The sequence below is a fragment of the Schistocerca nitens genome, chromosome 9, assembly GCF_023898315.1.
Source record: "Schistocerca nitens isolate TAMUIC-IGC-003100 chromosome 9, iqSchNite1.1, whole genome shotgun sequence".
Lineage (NCBI taxonomy): Eukaryota > Metazoa > Arthropoda > Insecta > Orthoptera > Acrididae > Schistocerca > Schistocerca nitens.
The window spans coordinates 285,617,459-285,639,536 of NC_064622.1; the positions used below are offsets into that span (position 1 = coordinate 285,617,459).

Here is a 22,078-nt window from a genome sequence, read left to right on the forward strand (position 1 = left end):
TATGATTGGCTGACGCCTTCTCACAGCCATCTCTTCTCTATCTGGCGTGCCGGCGCATGACTTACAGTACCGAAGGGAAGAGAGCAGTACCCGGTAGCCGCTTTTCATCGTCCATCAAAGATATTTGAGCTCACTGATACTACACTCGTGCTCATAAACTAAGGATATTGCTGATACATGGTGAAACAACTGTCTGGTGGGCGGTTTGCGGGTTTAAATCACTTCGGGGTATCACCATGCGGTGCATTTGACCTGCGGTCGTCGCACGGTGGCGCTGGCAGCAGTCCACATACGCAAAGGTGTGTTGGCGCATGTCAGAGTACGGTGCAGCGAGTAAGTATGCAGACGTTTCAAGACGTGCTAATGAAGACGTTATGATGGGTAGAATACTAGGACGACTGGAGGCTGGCCAAACACAACAGGTCGCAGCATGGGCCCTCCTGTACCACAAAGTGTGATCAAGATTATGGCAACGATTCCAGCAGACAGGAAACGTGTCCAGGCGCTACAGTACGGGACGTACACAGTGTACAATACCACAAGAAGAACGGTATCTCACCATCAGTGCCCGCAGACGGCCACGGAGTACTGCACGTAGCCTTGCTCGGGACCTTACCGTAGACTCTGGAACAGTTGTCTCTAGACACACAGTCTCCAGACGATTGAACAGACATGATTTATTCGCCCGTAGACCAGCAAGGTGCATCCACTGACCCCTGGTCACAGGAGAGCCCGTAAAGCCTGGTGTCAAGAACACAGTACTTGGTCATTGGAACAGTGGTCCCAGGTGATGTTCACGGACGAATCCAGGTATTTTCTGAACAGTGATTCTCGCCGGGTTTTCATCTGGCGTGAACCAGGAACCACATACCAACCCCTTAATGTCCTTGATAGGGACCTGTATGGAGGTCGTGGTTTGATGGTGTGGGGTGGAATTATGATTGGTGCATTTACACCCACGCATGTCTTTGACACAGGAACAGGTCAGGTGTATCAGGACGTCATTTTGCACCAGTATGTCCGCCTTTTCCGTGATGCACTGGGTCCCACCTTCCCCCTGATGGATGATAACGCACAGTCCCACCGAGCTGCAATAGTGGAGGAGTACCTTAAAACAGAAGATATCAGGTGAATGGAGTGGCCTGACTGTTCTCCAGACCTAAACCTCATCGAGCACGTCTGGGATGCTCTCGGTCGACGTATCGCTGCACGTCTTCAAACCCCTAGGACACTTCAGGAGCTCCGACAGGCACTGGTGCAAGAATGGGACGCTATACCCCAGCAGATGCTCAACCACCTGATCCAGAGTATGCCAACCCGTTGTGTGGCCTGTGTACGTGTGCATGTCGGGGTACATGTGCAGGAAACAGTGGCGTTTTGTAGTACATGTGTTTCGGGACGGTTTTCTCAACTTACCACCAATACCACGGACTTACAGATCTGTGTCGTGTGTGTTCCCTATGTGCCTATGCTATTAGCACCAGTTTTGTGTAGTGCCACGTTGTGTGGCACCACATTCTGCAATTATCCTTAATTTATGAGCATGAATGTAGATCAGTCACATCCTTCCTTGATAGAATTAGAATTTGTATACGAGAAAACTAATAATTATCACTGTCCAGTTACAGTATTCGTAAATCATGATTTTTCAGGGAAATTTTTATGGTAAGTTGACTTGGAGGCATTACACAGCTCCCCGAATGGCAGCAGCAACGCACGATCTTACTGTCTTTAGTGCTGAAATTCAACTGTTTCCGTTTGCATTATTGTCATTGTACAACTCAAAATTTGATAACTGCTTCATAGTCACAGTGTGAAACACCAAATGAATGCACCGTAACACATACCATTACTTTCATACCAGTGTTTGGGACATAAAAGTAACACACAGTATACTTTTAGAAGGAATAGTTACTCTAATTTGCCTATAGGTTTCCTGACGTTCTCTGGAAAGCTCTATAAAAATTAAACTAGACCTTTACCAGACGTGTAAATGTGAAGTGTAAGGAAAGTACAAAAGTGAGTATATTTCTGTCGATAAAAACCGTAGTTAATGCGACAGATAACCATAAAACCTACACCTTAATGATATTTTTTTGTGTTGAAAATGTTAATGAAGTATGTATTTTACTATCACAGAATAATTGTACAATGTAAAGACTCTTTGTAAGCATAGACATCTTAGCTCATTAAGGTTAGAAAAATACCTTGGTTCAAAGATGGAATACTACTTTTGTCTCTGTTGTAGAAGAATTAAGTCGCTTAGCAGTTCTGTCGCTCTAAACATTTGATATACGTATTTTCTCTTACAATATATGGTAGAAAGTGAAATTCTCCTGTTCTTATTCAAAGCCTTTCCCTCCCTGTGGATATAGTAAAGTGAAAATAATTATTTAAAGCGAGTTGTGTAGAAGTTTGCCCATCTAGCTTCCTTTTGTCATTACGTGGAATTTAATTAAAATCTTAAATATTGGGCTTCACTCTCAAGTTAACATAATAAATACTTTGAATATAGATAATAATTTTCAAGCTTTAATATTTGCTAAGTTCGTTTTATCAGAATTTTTGGGTAATTGCAGGGACAGATTTAACTGCAGTAGGCAACAAGCCTTAGGTTTGCTTCACGATATCTTTGAGTTTGTAATTAAATTTACTTCTGTCAAGGAAAGGCTTAACCTAAAATGAAGCCAGTGTGATATCAATGAAATTAATTATCGTGAGTATAAATCCTTACGCTACGTAGGTGGTTATATGGCCTCTCTCTTCGCAACAATTAATTTAACGTTCAATAACAGTAATAGTTTCATGCTACTTCTGAATATCTTTGAGGTCGCCGCGAGTTTGGGTAATATAATTAAACTATTACAAGCAAAACTGTACTCCTTTTTACTAATATTTGTGTCTGCGTATCAACCTTGATTACAGCCGGCGTCTAAGCATCATTTACGAGCGTGCAGAATATACCCGACGCCAACAGTGTATTAAATACCCTTTATCTATTTTCCCAACACTCCCGACGCCACGTACTTTAAAATCAAAACACTTTAATATAGAAGAAGAAAGAAGAGTTACGTAAGTGGCCCCCTAATGCACAACTCGAATCTACGCAAAATACAAAGTTTAATAAAAATCAGTATCTCATTGTACTGTATCGTATTTATCTTTTATTTGTAATTAATTGGTAAATGTTTCTTTCCAGATGTTCATCACTTGTGGTTGACTGGGTAAGTTGATACCCCATGGTGCTTTTTATTAGTGTGAGTTAGGTATTGTCTTCTATATTTGTTGTTCGTATAACAGCAAGAGACTGCATTCGTGTGAAGTGTAAGTTAAGATTTTTCTTAACTCGCAGCCGAAATAGCCTCTGGTGCAACAACTGGCTGTTGAGTTGCCAGCCACATTTAGCACAAAAGAGACTACATTTATTTATACTATGTATCATGCCAGAACTAGACAGCAATATAGAAACGAATCTGCATATTCCGGTTTTGGATCTCTTGATAATATACAAGACCTACCAGGTGAAAGTACTGAGGTATCTGAACCTCTGTCACAAGAAACTATGGTAGAATAGGGGCAACTGGTAGCCAGTGAATCCGATATATCTTGGTTGACGATAATAAATCGGCAGTATCGACATCCGCAGGGGAAGGTCAAACTCTACAGTAATGAAACCATCACCACAGGAATGCCCGGTGACGATTTCTTTACAATGTTCTCTCAGAAGCTACAAGAAAAAGAGAAAGAACGAAGTAAAGCCATGCTCGAACAGTTTAATGGACTGCTTGAGACCAAAGAAAGAGAACGCGATGAACAGTTTTCTCTCATGAGGAAAGAACAGGGAGAGAAACTATCTCAAAGAAAAAGAACGTGAAGACAGACAAGAGGCCAGAGAGAAAGTACAGGATGAGAACACCACGCGTCAATTAAACGAAATTCTAACAGAGTGACGAAGCTCTGTTAACCAACCTACATGAACAGCTAGAAACTGGGCAGATCTGAGAGCAATGTGACGCAGTGGTTAACACACTGGACTCGCATTCGGGAGAACGACGGTTCAAACCTGCGACCGGCCATCCTGATTTAGGTTTTCCGTAATTTCCCTAAATCGCTTCAGGCAAATGCCTGGATGGTTCCTGTGAAAGGGCACGGCCGAATTCCTTCCCTATCCTTCCCTAATCCGAGCTTGTGCTGTCTCTAATGACCTGGTTGTCGACGGGACGTTAAACACCAATCTCCTCCACCTCGAAGAGCACTTGAAGCCTCAGTCGGGATAGATTGAAACCGAAATAACTCAGTGGTTGGAGCAAAAGGATGTACAGATTGAAACGTCCCTTTAGAAAAATTATGAATTACTGTGTGAAAAATCTCTTACGTTATTTGATTTTCAAACAGCTGAGTAAAAATTGAACGTACTCAGACATTTCTCTCTTTACTTATTCTGATCATCACTAAACTGACACACAATATTTTTAGCGCAACGCAATCTGACTTTCAATAATCCCCACAAAAGAATGGCCCTGAGCGCCAATACTGCCAGCTAAATAAAAGATTCTAACAACTGAAGGCACTAACTACTGATAGGAATAGTTAGAAAATGAAAGATTTCGATAGAGAACAAACAATGTATTTACCTTAATAATGTTAAAAAGTCATCTTATATATATCTATCAATTCATGACATCCATCTTTACAAATTCCTTTTTCTGGCGGACACATGTCCAGATCGTCCGCTTATAGTAACCTCTCAAAACTCTGGCATCTCTCTCTCCACATCCACCACTGCTGGCGGCTCACCTCCGACTGCCCAACGCTATGCGCTGTTCACAGCCAACTGCCCAACACCACACAAACGAATATTCCAACATTGAGTCCAACCAGCCACAGACTGCACACAGCACAGCCAGTGATTTTCTTACAGAGCGCTACGTGGCGTTACCAGCATAAAAACCTAAACAGTCTACTTACAGGATTAAGGAACGTGTGACCACTGAACTACAGAACGTGATACAAAAAGTCACAAACGAAGCTGCTTGCGGTGGTGACGGACCCGCAAATAAATTGCGAAACGAGCTAAGCCATACTCCATAGACTTTGGCGCAGGAACTTTGCAGTGGCAAAGAGAAATACACAATAGAACTGCACTGTTAGAGCGTAGTGGGTCTATCTGCAAGATACCGAGCGAAATATGATTCAAGGTCGTAGGCGTTACGGAAACGAATGTTATTAATCAACAACTTTCCCTGATATAAATGTTTGCTATCTTGCTCCAAAGAGGATAGCAGCGGTAGCTGATGAAAAAAAAAAAAACCGAGCTAAGTTGAGATTAAACTGCAGGAAAGACCAATAAAACAAGAGCACTTTCAAACATTTTCTGCAGAGAAAAAGACGTTCTGCGCAAGGTTTGGACGGGGCGACAGGAGGTACAGTGACGTCGCATTAGAGATGAAGCCGCACATGTTCGATGGAGACAGCGGATAGCGGAAGAATTCGAGAAAACTTTCTTAGCAAACTGTTGGCGCACTTGTACCCAGGAACGTCTAAGACAAGAGGTGTACAATCCTGCTATGTACAACCCGATGTTGGGCAGCATGAGAAAATACATAGAGATTTATATTATTAGCCGGCCGCGGTGGCCAAGCGGTTCTAGGCGCTTCAGTCCGGAACCGTGCGACTGCTACGGTCGTAGGTTCGAATCCTGCCTCGGGCATGGATGTGTGTGATGTCCTTAGGTTAGTTAGGTTTCAGTAGTTCTGAGTTCTAGGGGACTGATGACCTCAGATGTTAAGTCCCATAGTGCTCAGAGCCATTTGAACTATTTTATATTAATAAAACTAGTCCCTGTGACGAACCCATTACTGCGAGAGAGGTGTTAAGATTATTTGTACCTAAATTACCTATTCGAGTCAGAGAGCAATTAGTTAACGTCTCTGAACATGACTTGGAAAGATTTGTAGCCTTCGTGAATTCAACAGATTTGATCCACGAAGACGGAAGAAAAGTTAACGCGAGTAACGGCAGTTACCCTCCGCAGATCGGTGGAAAAAAAAGGCAAAGGTAACAGAAAAAGAAAAAAAAGATGATTACCATAATAACAGTGGGCATTAAACGTTGTTTATAAGCAACCACTAGAGAATGCGGCGTACACAATGTCAAATGGGAAAGGATACGTCAATAATGAGCGAGGAAATAATAGGGAGAGACGCGGAGACGTCATTGGACCCAACAATCCCAACTTCCAACAGCCTAAAACTAGCCGATCTAGCGTCAATAGGTGGGCTAACCAACAGGCGGCTCAGCTGATTCAAAATTGGGGGCCACCTGACGGAAACTTTCAATGCAGAAGTAATTCCGAGTACCGTAATGAGCAGGAACAAAACAGTCGTATGATGCAGCAGAATCAGAACCAACGAGTTAGGGTAGTAGAGGCTGAGGACGAAAGCCAACCCGGCCGTCCACGCCTTTAAACTAAAGTCGACCATCCCAGGTCTGCAGGTCTGCTGTGCTCAAGGAGAAAACTGAACGCACCTCTATAAACTCCGTAAACATGTTGTGTTACAACAAAGGCCAGGATATGCGTAACAAACTATGCGCTGAGCCGGAAACTTGCAATAAGGCAGGTAAATCCGCAGTGCAAGCTGAAGTGCACGCGAAAATAGGCAGTTTACCGTTAACTGTGATTTTGGACACGGGAGAAACGAAAATCGTTACGAGTTATGATTTGTGCAAAGAATTACGGTGCGTATACGAGATACCATTTCCAGTTCAAGGATGTAGAGTGGTAGGGGCTATTGGTGCCAAGTCGTAGTTGTTCAAAACTCAGATGCCGCTCGCATTTTAATGGAGAATGGAGGCTTTAAGTGGACGTCACTGGTGATAAATTTATCAGTGGCCTGAATCCTGGGTTGGGATTTCATCAGTGGGAAAAACGCAACGATCTCTCTCTCGTCTGCATCCGTACTTTGGACAATGTAGGAAAAAGAGTCGTGCTACAATTGTCACAGAGGAGATCCATGGCAAGTACTGCCAGATCATCCGTGTTGCGAGGGGAGGGGGGGGGGGAGATTAGTGTTTAACGTCCCGTCGACAACGAGGTCATTAGAGACGGAGCGCAAGCTCGGGTGAGGGAAGGATGGGGAAGGAAATCGGTCGTGATCTTTCAAAGGAACCATCCAGGCATTTGCCTGAAGCGATTTAGGGAAATCACGGAAAACCTAAATCAGAATGGCCGGAGACGGGATTGAACCGTCGTCCTCCCGAATGCGAGTCCAGTGTGCTAACCACTGCGCCACCTCGCTCGGTCCGTGTTGCGATACCAGACCCCAAATATTATTGTTAGACAGTAATCTACCTACTCAGGAGTACTGTACTGCACGCCTTAGTCAAGGCGACGAGGCAGTTGCCACAAAAGAGGTGATTCGGCAAAAGGTAGTTGAATCGGAATGCCTAGATATGCAGCAACAGACACAGCTAATGGATTGACTTAGTATGAATACTGACATACACTCCTGGAAATTGAAATAAGAACACCGTGAATTCATTGTCCCAGGAAGGGGAAACTTTATTGACACATTCCTGGGGTCAGATACATCACATGATCACACTGACAGAACCACAGGCACATAGACACAGGCAACAGAGCACGCACAATGTCGGCACTAGTACAGTGTATATCCACCTTTCGCAGCAATGCAGGCTGCTATTCTCCCATGGAGACGATCGTAGAGATGCTGGATGTAGTCCTGTGGAACGGCTTGCCATGCCATTTCCACCTGGCGCCTCAGTTGGACCAGCGTTCGTGCTGGACGTGCAGTCCGCGTGAGACGACGCTTCATCCAGTCCCAAACATGCTCAGTGGGGGACAGATCCGGAGATCTTGCTGGCCAGGGTAGTTGACTTACACCTTCTAGAGCACGTTGGGTGGCACGGGATACATGCGGACGTGCATTGTCCTGTTGGAACAGCAAGTTCCCTTGCCGGTCTAGGAATGGTAGAACGACGGGTTCGATGACGGTTTGGATGTACCGTGCACTATTCAGTGTCCCCCTCGACGATCACCAGTGGTGTACGGCCAGTGTAGGAGATCGCTCCTCACACCATGATGCCGGGTGTTGGCCCTGTGTGCCTCATCGTATGCAGTCCCGATTGTGGCGCTCACCTGCACGGCGCCAAACGCGCATACGACCATCATTGGCACCAAGGCAGAAGCGACTCTCATCGCTGAAGACGACACGTCTCCATTCGTCCCTCCATGCACGCCTGTCGCGACACCACTGGAGGCGGGCTGCACGATGTTGGGGCGTGAGCGGAAGACGGCCTAACGGTGTGCGGGACCGTAGCCCAGCTTCATGGAGACGGTTGCGAATGGTCCTCGCCGATACCCCAGGAGCAACAGTGTCCCTAATTTGCTGGGAAGTGGCGGTGCGGTCCCCTACGGCACTGCGTAGGATCCTACGGTCTTGGCGTGCATCCGTGCGTCGCTGCGGTCCGGTCCCAGGTCGACGGGCACGTGCACCTTCCGCCGACCACTGGCGACAACATCGATGTACTGTGGAGACCTCACGCCCCACGTGTTGAGCAATTCGGCGCTACGTCCACCCGGCCTCCCGCATGCCCACTATACGCCCTCGCTCAAAGTCCGTCAACTGCACATACGGTTCACGTCCACGCTGTCGCGGCATGCTACCAGTGTTAAAGACTGCGATGGAGCTCCGTATGCCACGGCAAACTGGCTGACACTGACGGCGGCGGTGCACAAATGCTGCGCAGCTAGCGCCATTCGACGGCCAACACCGCGGTTCCTGGTGTGTCCGCTGTGCCGTGCGTGTGATCATTGCTTGTACAGCCCTCTCGCAGTGTCCGGAGCAAGTATGGTGGGTCTGACACACCGGTGTCAATGTGTTCTTTTTTCCATTTCCAGGAGTGTATTTTCTGAAAAACCAGGCACTATAGAACGTTATGTAGATAACATGGAGCTGTACCCACATGAAACATGCTGCTGCGCTACATATTCCGTCCCTTGGACGAAGAAGGAAGCGGTAACAAAGGAAATTAAGATGATGATTGAAAAGGATATAATAGAACCTTCTTATTCTCCGAATAGTAGTCCACTATTGGCAATAGCTAAGGCAGACGGTACTGCGAGACTGGCTCTGAATGCGAGATGTTAATTGGACAATCATACCGGTATGTACCAAGTCATCAAACCTTAAAATGCAGAACAAGACGTGGCAACTTTTGTATGCTGGCCCCTACAATATTGTAGAAATTACCCGTGGGGGAAGCTACAGGCAGGCGCAACTAGACAACATGATTGTCAAAGGCTTATACCCCTACAAAGATTTAAAGAAGTTCATTGAATAACCCTGTTTACTTGTGTAAAGGGCGTTCAAAAAGTTTTGCACAGTCGTCTGTAATTTTTTTATTCTTTGCAAAAGCAGAATGAAATTTTTTGTGAACATACTTGGAACATTTAGCTGTCGTGAAGTGGATGTCAGGTTGCGTCAACGGTCGATGATGGAATTCCTCTTCAAGACCGGTGATGACTCTGCCACACCGATTCACAGGAAGCTGTTCCATGTTTATGGGCAGGATACAGTGGATCGCAGCAGTATCCAGTGGTGGTTGCAGAGGTTTAAAGAAGGTGATCTCTCTCACGATGCGGTAGATGTGAATAAGACCATTGATCAAATCACCCAAAATGACATGTGTGACGACACGACAGCTTGCTGAAATGACTCGTTTGTCATTGGGTAGTGTGGTATCATTGGTACAGTCACTAGGGTACAGAAAAATCTGTGCGCGTTGGGTGCCTAGATTATTGACAATAGAAATGAATACGACGAGGAAGAATGTATGCGAGGGTCTCATGAATGGAAGCAGTGAGTGGAAACAGTGTTTTGATGGCGTCATTGCCCAGGATGAAACATGGTTTTAGTCCGAACCTGAGTGCAAAATCCAGTCCAAGTAGTGGCGTCATCCGGGTTGCCCTCGGAAGAAGAAACCAAGACTTTCACGAACAGCAGGCCGAAAGCTGATCGCCTCCTTCTTCTGGGATCAGTGTGGTGTCATTGTCATAGGCTTTTTGGAACCTGACTCCACAATTAACCGGGACGGTTACTGTTTGTCATTGGAGAAGCTTCGACGTACCATCAAGACCCACAGATGGGGTCAGCTTATTAGACTACACCACGACAATGCCAAACCCCATACAGCCCTTATGACGCAGGAGAAAATCAGGAAAATGGCAAAATTGTTCCTTATCTTCCCTACAGTCAGGAATTGGCCCCGTCTGATTTTTACTTCTTTGGTCGTCTGAAGGCCCACTTGCGCGGCAAAACATTTGATAGTGAGAAAGACCTTATTTCCCGTGTAAAGCGATGGTGTAAAAGTCAGTCGCTAGAATTTTACTAAAGTGCATCTACATCATGGAAAAAAACGTTGGGCCGGATGCGTCACAGCTGATGGAAGCTATATTGAGTAGGCTCAATGTATAGCTAAATGTTCCAAGTATGTTCAAAAAAATTTCATTCTCCTCTTGCGAAAAATAAAAAAAATTAGAGACGACTGTGCAAAACTTTTTGAACGCCCTTTGTACATAAATGTAGTCTTGTTTTTTCCTTGTATAGATCTTCAGCAGCATATTATAATTATTTCATTTCATGTGTCATTTAAAGTGTGATGATTAAGTGAATGTCCTGGGGGCAGCTCAAGAAATAATTAGCCCAGACAGATATTACCTGTTGCGTTTGAGTAATGATTAAGAGAAAGTTTTCCAATAATGTTCATTGTATTTTATGTTATACTGTGTATAGAAACAGAAATTCATTCAATGCTATTTGCTTAAAAATGAAAATTGCTAATGGTTAATCGTCATTTCAGTTTCTGATTTACTTTTCTTAAAGTTTCGATAAACATAAAAAATCTATGCTTTTTTATTATTTACTTTTTTTAACAGTAGAATTTAGATTTTTTAGCGTAAGTTTGATTTTCTCAAACCACATGAAACACGATTCATGACTAGTTTACATTTCATTGTTTGTCTTGACTAACATTGCAAGATGCACCATGATGTATCGAGGTCTGAATTTCTTTTGAACTTGAGACAGAGTCTGCACTTGCAGAGTTTGACTGGCAGATTTGCCAGATAATTTTCGTGTGTCTGCGGTTGTCCTCTGCGTCAACATTATTTCGTATTCAGGCACCGATAGTTTGCTCCCGTGACCGCAGGAACGCGCTCACTGTCGTCCTCTATGCATTTCGGTCATTAAAGCCACTCACCGACGACAGCATTCTGGTGATTCAAGCCGCCTGCTTCCAACGGGGACGTCGATATGTCAGTTGTCAGTTTATAAATATGTATGCGACGAACTTAAAAATAACTGATATGTATAACGATAAGACATTAATGTCTTAAGAAACAAATAACAGAACTTTAGCACTATGAATAATAATTGACAGTACCAGGGAGAATGGGCCTTTTTTCTTACAATGAAGTGAATTAAAAGAAAACTTGCATAGCACCCAATATAAATTAACTGATATCTTGCGTCGATGTGCACCGAACATTTTTGTGTACAAAGTCATACGTGAATTGGAATCTTTAAATGTGCATCCATGAACAATCAAACTGTATTTTGTATTAGTAACCAATGAATTACTGATGAACTGGTCATTAATAATTCACACTTGAAGAACTCATTTATTATACTAAGAAGCACTGAATTTGTAAGAAATGATCGAATGAATACTATCTTTCGATTTGCATACTCATGTAGAAACGTGCCATGAGGCACCCAATAACTTTAACATTTATTGCATTATGAATGATCTGATTTTTTAGTCAATGAAAACTTGTAATATGATGTAATTTTTTTATCTGACTGAATGTCAACTGGTACATTGCGAAAGTCAGACACAGCTAGTCCGAAGGTTTCTTCCCGGCTTTTGAGCTGGGGTTTCCCTTGGCCCACGCCGAATGGAGAACGGAGTTAATTATCCCTAGCAAACTGTTACATAAATCCAAAATAACTGTATTGGTCACAGTATTTAAATAACAAATCTGCTAACGCGATATTCTCGCAGTAATTCCAAATAGCCTTCAGGCATAGTCTGAATATTACAACAAAAACTTACTGTACCTGTAAAATACTGTGTAATGTGTTGTGGAGAGTTCCAAGCAGATATTGCAAACAAACATGCTTTAAAATTTCCAGGGGCAACGCACGATTTTACTGTTTTTGGTGCAGCCATTCACCTGAGTCTGATTGTATTATTGTGATTGTACAAGTCATAATTTGATAATTGCTTCATAATCACAGTGTGAAGCACCAGCAGAATACACCATTACACATACCATTACTTCCATGCTAGTGCTTGGGGAATAAAAGTTACCGTAACACATAGTATACTTTTACAAGGGATAATTACCCTAACTTGCCGATAGGTTTTCTGACGTCTTCTGGAAAACCTTATAAAAGTTAAACTAAATCTATAGCAGACGTGTAAATGTAAAGTGTAAAGAAAGTATAAAAGAGTACATTTCTGTCGATAAAAGCCACAGCTAATATGACAGATAACTATAAATCCTGCAACTTAATAATATTTTTTTTTCTTAAAAATGTTAATGAAATATATGTATTTCAGTATCACAGAATAATTGTGCAATGTAAAGACTCTTTGTAAGCATGGACATCTTATCTCATTACGGTTAAAAAAGACCTGGTTCAAAGATGGAATACTACTTCTGCCTCTGCTGTTGAATTTACTCGCTTAACTGCTATGACGCGCTTAGTATTTGATGTACATGTTTTCCATTAAAATATATGGTAAAAAGTGAATTTCTTCTGTTCTTATTCAAAGTCTCTCCATTCCTGAGGAAATATTTAAGTCAAAATAAGTATTTTAAGTGAGTTGTATAGTAGATTGCCCGTGTGGCTTTGTTTTGTTGTAATGGTGCACAGGCGGCAATTACTTGGAATTTAATTAAAATACTAAATATTGGGCTTCACCCTCAAGTTAACATAATAATATCGATAATAGTTTTCAGGCTTTAATATTTGCAAAGCTCATTTTATCAGAATTTTTAGGACTTGCAGGGATAGATTTAACTGCAGTAGCAGACAAAGCTTAGGTTTGCTTCACGATATCTTTGAGTTTATAAGTAAATTTACTTCTATCAAGGAAATGCTTAACCTAAAATGAAGTCAGTGTGATGTTAATGAAATTACTTATCGTGAGTACAAATCCTTACGCTACGTAGGTTGTTATATCGCCTCTCTCTTTGCAATAGTTAATGTAACGGGGAATAATAGTAATAGTTTCATGCTACTTCTGATTAGCTCAGAGCTAGCCGCGAGTTTGGATAACGTAATTAAACCATTTCAAGTAAAGCTGTACCCATTTTTACTAATGATTGTGCCTGCGTAGCAACCTTGATTATAGTCGACATATATGTGAGCTGCATTTGTGAGCGTGCAGAATATACGCGTCGCTAACATTGTATTAATCATCCTTTAAGTTTTTCCTATCACTGCCCACCCCATCTTACATTAAAGTCAAAACACGTTAATACCAAAGAAGAGACGGACTATGTAGTTTGTTCAAAACAGTATACAAACATCAGTACTGTAGTTTTATATATAGGTATAGTCCCTGACAACTGAGTTAAAAGCCATATATAATACTATACTGAAAACGTTATTGTAGCTCAGTTTTATAAGCTACTTTCTTAGTTACCGAAAATTATTTGCAAAATCCACAATGGTTATATCCTGTTAGCTTATTTCTGTCTCCAATAAGACTTATCCATTACCAATTATTAGATTACATAGGATATTTAGTGCATTTATAATAAACACACATACATCAGAGAATTCTGTTCTGGTTTCACACAGTTATTACGCTTGTACACTCGAGGAATATTACAGTTTGGGCTTTCAGGATTAAACATAGGTAGATTTAACGTTTTTTTTATAGAGCAGTAAAGTTTTTGTCCAGCATGATAGAACTAATTTCATTCGTTACACTTTGAGCAATTTATCTTGGTGAAGATGAAGGCATGCTGATTTATGGTCTGCTCTGATCAGAACTTTCTCAAATTCAATATTGAGTAATATACTTTAATAATTCGATTATGCAAGACCGCATTTACGACGTGTGTTTAACATTTTCGTTCAGCAAATAGATCGAACTTACATTACAGTAAAGTTTTCACAAAGTTTCTGCAAAAATCTGTTCGATTTTAACGATCCTCTAATGGTTTCTGTTCAGTTATGAGTACATGCTTGGAGTCCGAAGTTATGCAGGTAAAGGTTCAACAATCTGCACATAGCATAGGCTACGAAATGTTTTCCTTCCACCGATAATTTATCTCGTCTCCACAAATTTATCCCGATTGTGACTAGCCATAGAGTACATGTAAGACTACACAAGGGCATTAATGTATGTACATAATTTCTACAATATTATGATCTGAAAGAGAACGTGCGCTAGCACATTAAGTCCCATACACATAACCATGACATTAATTTATCTACGCCCTGGCATGATCCATACTAGCGTGAGAATTTTAGTCATCTATATTTTAGACTGTGTCACACATATCACTATGCATTAAGGAAAGTTCATTTCATGTTAACTTGCATGCTCATAAAGACATGTACATAGGTCAGGTTATATAATACTGTATATTGTGAGTCGGCCCCCAGTGAGATAGCCGTGAAGTATGAATTAGTCTTGCTGGAGCTCTCCGAGAAACGTCTGTCTATAATCACTTTTTTAACTTCATTGCAATTCGGCACAATCTGATTATGTCGTCCACACGGCGTGTCAAAAGTGTAAATTATAGGTAACACACTGATCTAACAGGATGAAAAATATCGTTACAGCGATTTTCACATCCACAGTAATAACTTTATCTCGTGTCAGACTAACAGCTATTGTCTGCTAACCATCCATTTCTTTCTGTTTAGCACGTTTACAGCGTTCCACTTCATTCATCCTTATGAACTGGTCCAGATCGTTTATTGTTCAGTATCTTTCTAGTTCGCTGTCTTAACACAGTAAGCAAAATCCTACATATTAGCAATATTTACAATTTTACATATACTGCGGCGTTGTATATAACGATCAGTGCTGATTCATTTTTCTCTATTACATCTGCTTCACAATTTACGATCATCAAACTCATCAGTTTAATCGTTTTTTTTTTACTCCAGGTTTACATGTAAATTATGCAATTTAATCATGCGCTGTGCTGATGGAAGGCAAGAATAACTTCGTCTTGGTAGCCCTAAGAGTACACCCCCATTCGCCTGTGACGCTTTTACCCTCAGATATTTACTTATAAACAAACTGCCTGCCACAAGCAAAGGCACTGTGACGAAATAATTATTATCATAACTGCCCTAAGCATTGACCGCAGATTGCTAAGTTCATCAGTGCCCATAATGCTGTCCCCTCTGTCAGTTTCAGGTATGGGAAATAGCTGTAAACCTCTGCACACAGCATTATGGGGAAGTTCTTTGGAACAAGACATCTTCGTCTACCTCACATTTATTTAAGAACTAAAGAAAATAATCACCTGATCATATTCATATTTACAAGATATCTACAATTACATCTCAGTAATATTATAATGTTCTTTCTCTAAGTCTCTCAAGTATCTTTTAATGAATACCTGAGAGTCAAGTCCAAGCGTACACAACAACCTTTTATTTCCTACTTTCCATGGAACATTGATTTCTATGATATAGTTTAAATTATGTTCAAACCTATGACTTTCTCATTACTATACAACGTCCGGTTAAGACTATGCGTTCCCTTTATATTCCTTTACTATTATGAGAAAAATGTCTTAAAAGTGAAGAGAATGCTATTATGTGCATAATAAAAAATCTATTCTAAAAATAATATTTACATACTAAGACGTATTTGTTCTATGCCATTCCTTACTAGATTAGATAAAGAGTTTACATGGAATAATGTGAACCACTGAAATAATACACATATAGTCCAGAAGATAAATAAGTATTGACTGCTTAACACCACATTATGAGTAAGAGCTTTTAAGAACCTGAAAGGGATTTAGTTCTTTTATTTTCTTGGTTTTCAGTAAAGCCAGCAGGTAGCTGTTAAGTGTGGTATCTGAATGTTTTCGTATGGATCAGTGTATAATAATTGTTATTTCTTATTTTTTCGATGCCTTAAGGAAGACTTAAAATGTGTGTTTACCTTCTTATTCACGTTTCGACCACGTAATGGAGCAGTGTGTTTCGCTATAGTTCTGGTGTGGAATTAAATCCATATGATATACATAAGTTTTGATACCTGGTTATTTTCTCAAATGCGTGCAGCTATTTCAACAAAACTTGCTCTAGATCATCCTGTTGGGTCCTGTCAATCCATCCAGCCTCTGACACATTCTCTTTAATTGTCATTTTTAAGTTCTCTACCTCATAGCTGCTAACAGTTAGATCCCCATGGGATATCGTTTCAGTTTTTACAGATTTAATGTTTATTCCTCGAAAATATTTCCCATGTAAAGCCTCAATAGCTGAATGATCTACTGTAATTTCTTGGCCCTTAGCCAGCAGGTAGCATTTCATTCTCTAAGAAAATCTAGCTCGAAAATACAGCCTATAATCAATTTATCTACTACAAAGAACGGGCATTCAATTAATCCATTTCCAACTTCTACTTTCATCCAGGCTTTCGACTTTACAGGTTGTGACCTGCTGCCAGAAGCACCAACAACTCGACATTTCTGCACCGGATACTTAGGGACTCCAATACTATTATTTATCTGCTCAAATAAATCCTGCGAAATCACACTGACAGCCGCCCGCACCTGTATAGAGAACAACAACTGCAGTGATATTGCCTACCACTGCTTTGACTTTTGCTTTCACAATGCTACACACATCTTTCCAAAAATTCTTGTCTCCTATCGGTATCATTACTTTATCGCAAAAAAACATCGTTAACAATTTTGTCCTCACTCCATTCTTCGGGCAACATGCGAGGGCAAAATGCGACCAACCTTAGTTTGTCGAATCATTCAGCTGAGGGCGTGACTCCTCAGCCATTCCACTTATTTTCACGGGTGCATCGGGAGGTTGCCAGTGTTGATTGTAATTGTTGCTCGTCATTCGGTTATTCACCGGGTGAATAGCATTATTATTATTATTATTATTATTATTATTATTGTTACATAGTGGATTTCCTCCAGGAGGACCCAAAGTTTGACTATAATTACAGTTACTACTTCTGCTACACCATGAACCGAACCCTGTGTTGCGACGTCCTGGTAAAAATCTACCGTCAGATCTACGCTTTTTACTAGGATTCCACGGATTAAATCGTCGGAGGGGGGGGGGGGGGAGGGTCTGAGTTTTGACATGCAGGATGCAGGATTGAAAACCTGCCCACCACGTTTCACATTGAGGAAAGGTGGCGTATCTTGATTATTACGAGGTGGACATGGAACATTTTGGTAATGTGAACCATTGCCATTAGTACAATCACCATTTTGACTACGCTTGATACCTTTATAACACTCATCAAGGGAGTCAAGGACAGAAAGAAAATGTTCCACATTGATTACGGGTACATTGATGAGCTTTTCCTTGATGGCAAAAGGTAAATTAGTTTTTAGTATCCTCAATACAGCTCATTGCCAAATACGTTCGCTCCAGTACTTTATCTTATTCAGATACTTCTCAGATATTTCCGTAAACTACCATTCTTGCTACTCAGCGTTGAGAAGCTGTTGACGCAATCGCTCCTAAGTACATTGCGAGCAGTCTCTGGCAACGAAAGCTTGCTCAAACTGCTCGGATGTTTGACAGTATTCAATAGCTTCAGTTGTCCAGAGCCCCATCATCTTGAAGAAGTCCTGCCACGTATTGTATTTTCTATCACTCTGACCATGAATTTGGCGAAATACCCCTAAATGATCATATGAACACGCAAGATTTAAATTACGTGTTTCAAGAATGAAAATTTGTGACTGTCAAGTCTTTAGAAGAGTTCCTTCCCCTAGCACAGAAGACAGTGCTGGCTCTGCCCCCATATTACAAACAGGGAAATCAGGCGCCAGATTTTAATCGTTTGCGGTTCCCCTAGGGAAACGCTCAATTGGTCTCAAATGATCGTTTAAATACCACTTTCTACTTGCTAAATTGGGACTATCACTACCTATTACTCTAACCCAGGACAATTCCTACTGTAAATTACCATGTTGGGTATTAACTCGTTCTCCCCATTCCGTTACCTCTGTATGTAGAATTTCCCTAGTCTGATTGAGATCCATCTTAAGTTACTTCCGTACTTCTGTTTGTTCTATGAGTATGTCATCGACAGAACTGCGTTAAGCTTGTTTTACCTCTGTAGCAACTACCTCGTTGAGTTGTGGTTCTTTCTACTTCAAGAATTCATTAAATTTTGGTTATTTGTTAGCAGAAAGCCGTTCTAGCACTTCGCTACAATCCTGAATATTAGTTTTCATCGGCTGTTTTTCCGTTTGTATAGTAATCAACTCTTTGGAAAGTTTTCTGTTTACGGAACTTCACACCAAGCAACTTGGAAATCACACACATCAGTTTCTACTGTATCTTGCCTGAGCGTAAGCCTGACCAATACTTACGCTAACGTCATCATTTGTGCAGACATAGTCTGTTGTCCCGTCTTAACTTCCACTGAGATGCCATACCTTTCAGCGCGGATGTTAACGGTACAAGATCAGAACTTAAATGTTCAGTAACCTGGTTGGCTACGTGTTTGGTTGATTTATCTTTTATTTAAGAAAATTGCCCGCGAAAGGTAAAGGTCCCGAATTCGAGTCTCAGTCCGGCACGTAGTTTTAACCTGCCAGGAAGTTTCATTTCAGCGCACACTCCGCTGCAGAGCGAAAATTTCATTCTGGAATCATCTTTTATTTGTTTCATTTGAGAACCCAATTTGCAGAGATTACGGTTTTAAAATGATCCATCTGCTGTTTATTTTCATTTCTGAAAAGATCCAGCTACTGTCTTATCTGATACGACTGTCGTCTCATCATTCCGAAGATAATTACCAGAACTGAGACCTGTGTTTGCTATTGCAACGTGATCGCTATCCGCGAGTGATTCGTGTTCATCTATCGTAGCGTTCCTGTTTTCATTTCTAACTTCGGCGAATTCGCCATTTGTTGCTTCAATATTATCAGCATTCGACATCTGAGACATCTCTGCTATTAACTGCCTACGAATCCTTATCCTACTCATAAACACAATACCAGTACACAACTATTTATCACTACAGGATACGAGTTTGGTATGTCAACACTTTGACAGACATTTACCCCACTCTTAACATGAAGATCAACAACTGAAATACGCTGGCTGGACACAGCAAGAATATCGCTTATCACTTTCTTCACATTACTGTTTTCGCCTTGTTGTGGAAAATAAACATTTAAATTTTGAAATAATGAAATTTTGTACACGGTCACTATGACCATTGACAAATTATTTTCCTAACATATTCTTCTGACGGGAAAAGTGCTACACCCGAACATTAGAGAAAAACCAGAAAAGAAGTTATTCTTACCTTCGCGCTGTGCCGCGATGTTGTAGCCGGATAAATTTTGTGTTTGGGACATACTTTTAAAAATGATCAAAATTATACCAGTTGCTCGGATTCTTACTGTCTCAATTCTTGCAACAGCACTGTGAATAATTTCTCCGTCTATTGTGAGAGCCATAGAGCATGAAAAATGAGACGAAGGTTTAGTATAAAGACAAGATAAAATATTATACTTCCATAATTACATAAAATTACCTACGTGTATCTAGCACCGCGTTCGGGTGTCGGTTATAACGTTTTCGAAAGTAGGATAATGGGAAACGAACTTTTCTTTACGTAACGTTTAAATCTTTATGTTTTTTCCGTTTTCCGCCTGTCTCTTAGTTGCTTGAAATTCTTGGAGATGTACCATGTATGCCTTCATTTGGCTGCATAGATGGTACATACCTCCAAGAACATTTAAATCTGTCGAAGATATGGGAGAGCGGAAGCGTTGTAATTAGCTGTTCCGTTAGGAATGTTCAAAGTACCTAATTTTCAATGAAAGAATGAAAATTCTGTATGTATTTTATCCATGTACTTACGCCAACCCGGGCTTAAAACACGTCGCAATACGTTAGTAACTGACTACGCGAGAGAAATTTAAACTACTGAGCTATATGAATAGTGAATTAGAAAAGATCTGATTATTATCTGCTGCATAAAAAGTATACTTACATTTAGAAGAAGATTTATAGTTTAAGAAGATTCGATCTGTGGCTGTTTGCGTCTGACCGAAAGTTGTAGTCAACGTAATGCTACCAAATACCGATGAGCTACAAAGAGGTTCTTGTTAACATTTATCAATAGCATACAGTGTCATTCTCCTTGAAATAAAACAAGTTATTATCTGAATAAATTATCATTCAGTTAATGAAATTACACTAGTGGATTAAAGCAGACGCTTATATGCTTGGCCCAGGATACCGAGGGAAGAGAACAATAGTCGATAGTCGCTTTTTATCTTGTATCAAAGATGTTGCAGAGTTCACTGGTACTAGGTCAAGCATATCCTTTCTTTGATTTTCATAGAATTACAATTCATGTTTGGAAAAAGTGATAAGACTAATAATTATTACTGTTCAATGCAATATTCATAAATCACATTTTTGTACAGAAATACCTAAGTTCATTTGGAAGCATTACACAATGATTCACAACTGACCATTGTATCAAAATGTTTATGGGTCAGTAACATGTGTAGGCACTCCAAATACTAAGGGAACTGAAAATTTTATAAATACTGGGTATCTACAGATTACCTAAATTACCGCCGGAAGACCATGAAAACCAAAATTTACCGTTGGCGTAGTTGCTTTAAGGTTAATCGACAATTCACCTCAGGCGTTAAAAAATCCATTAACACAGTGTCCAAGCTAATAGGTTGACTAAATTACAGACTGCATTTTATATGGCGTTTCCCTAAGTAAACCAGTGAGGGTAACAAGAACAGTTAAAGAAGTATTCTAAAACAAAAATTTCAGCTAGAATCAAATTTTAAGACTTACAAGGAATTACTGCAGTATTTTAAAGAAAGGCATTCACTGAGTTAACAGTCATCAGCCATTAATTTTAAAGAAGTCTGACAATTACCGGAGATGACTTTAGGACTTGCCCTGCAATCCGACAAGAACACAATGAGTACATAAGTAATTATACAAGCGACTTTGCCCAGCGGAAAAACACAGTAATAAACTAAGTTTGTGTTAGAGGACGCCCTTACGGGAAACTAAGTTCTAGTTTCAGGTAAAACAACGCAGTAGCCACTCAAAACTACCGGCAGACTGGGTAAGGACCAGTGAGCACAATGAAATACTTGACAAATAATTAATAGACAGAGGGCTATTTCGAAAATCATAGCGGCAAGTAATACGGATCTAAAATGCTCAAATGGCCATCTCGCTTACCAGAACAGATCACTATAAAGTAACGTATATCATTTCAGTTTGATATATGTCACAGCTCTTCCTAAGGCGTACAGTGAGGCCTCTCATAACAAAGTTTTAATAGTGGAACACATGTCCTGCAACATACGAGGTGCGGCTAGAAAAAAACCGGACTGATGCTGGAAAAAACATTTATTTACAATTATTTACAATTTCATGTTATCTCCTTCAATGTACTCTCCTCCTCGGTCTCTACACCGCTCCATGCGAATTTTCCACTGTTCATAGCAATGCTGCAGATCATTTTCGGTAAGTCCATACATTACTTCCGTCGCTTTTTCTTTTACTGCTTCAACAGTCTCAAATCTAGTTCCTTTCAAAGCTGACTTGACTTTAGGGAAAAGAAAAAAGTCACAGGGGGCCAAATCAGGTGAGTAGGGTGGATGATCTAAGATGGGAATGTTGTGTTTTGCCAAAAACGTCTTCACTGACAACGCACTGTGAGCTGGGGCATTGTCTTGGTGAAGGTTCAAAAAAATGGCTCTGAGCACTATGGGACTCAACTGCTGAGGTCATTAGTCCCCTAG

At 40.8% G+C, this 22,078-nt stretch overlaps 1 long non-coding RNA gene across 1 annotated transcript in view; it reads left to right on the top strand.

Moving 5' to 3' along the window:
- The window catches only part of LOC126203643 (uncharacterized), a 215,496-nt gene that overhangs the window by 27,631 nt on the left and 165,787 nt on the right, over positions 1-22,078 (top strand). The window contains exon 2 of the long non-coding RNA XR_007540323.1: positions 3,200-3,224. This is a non-coding gene — a long non-coding RNA (uncharacterized LOC126203643). The remainder of the gene's footprint in view (positions 1-3,199; positions 3,225-22,078) is intronic.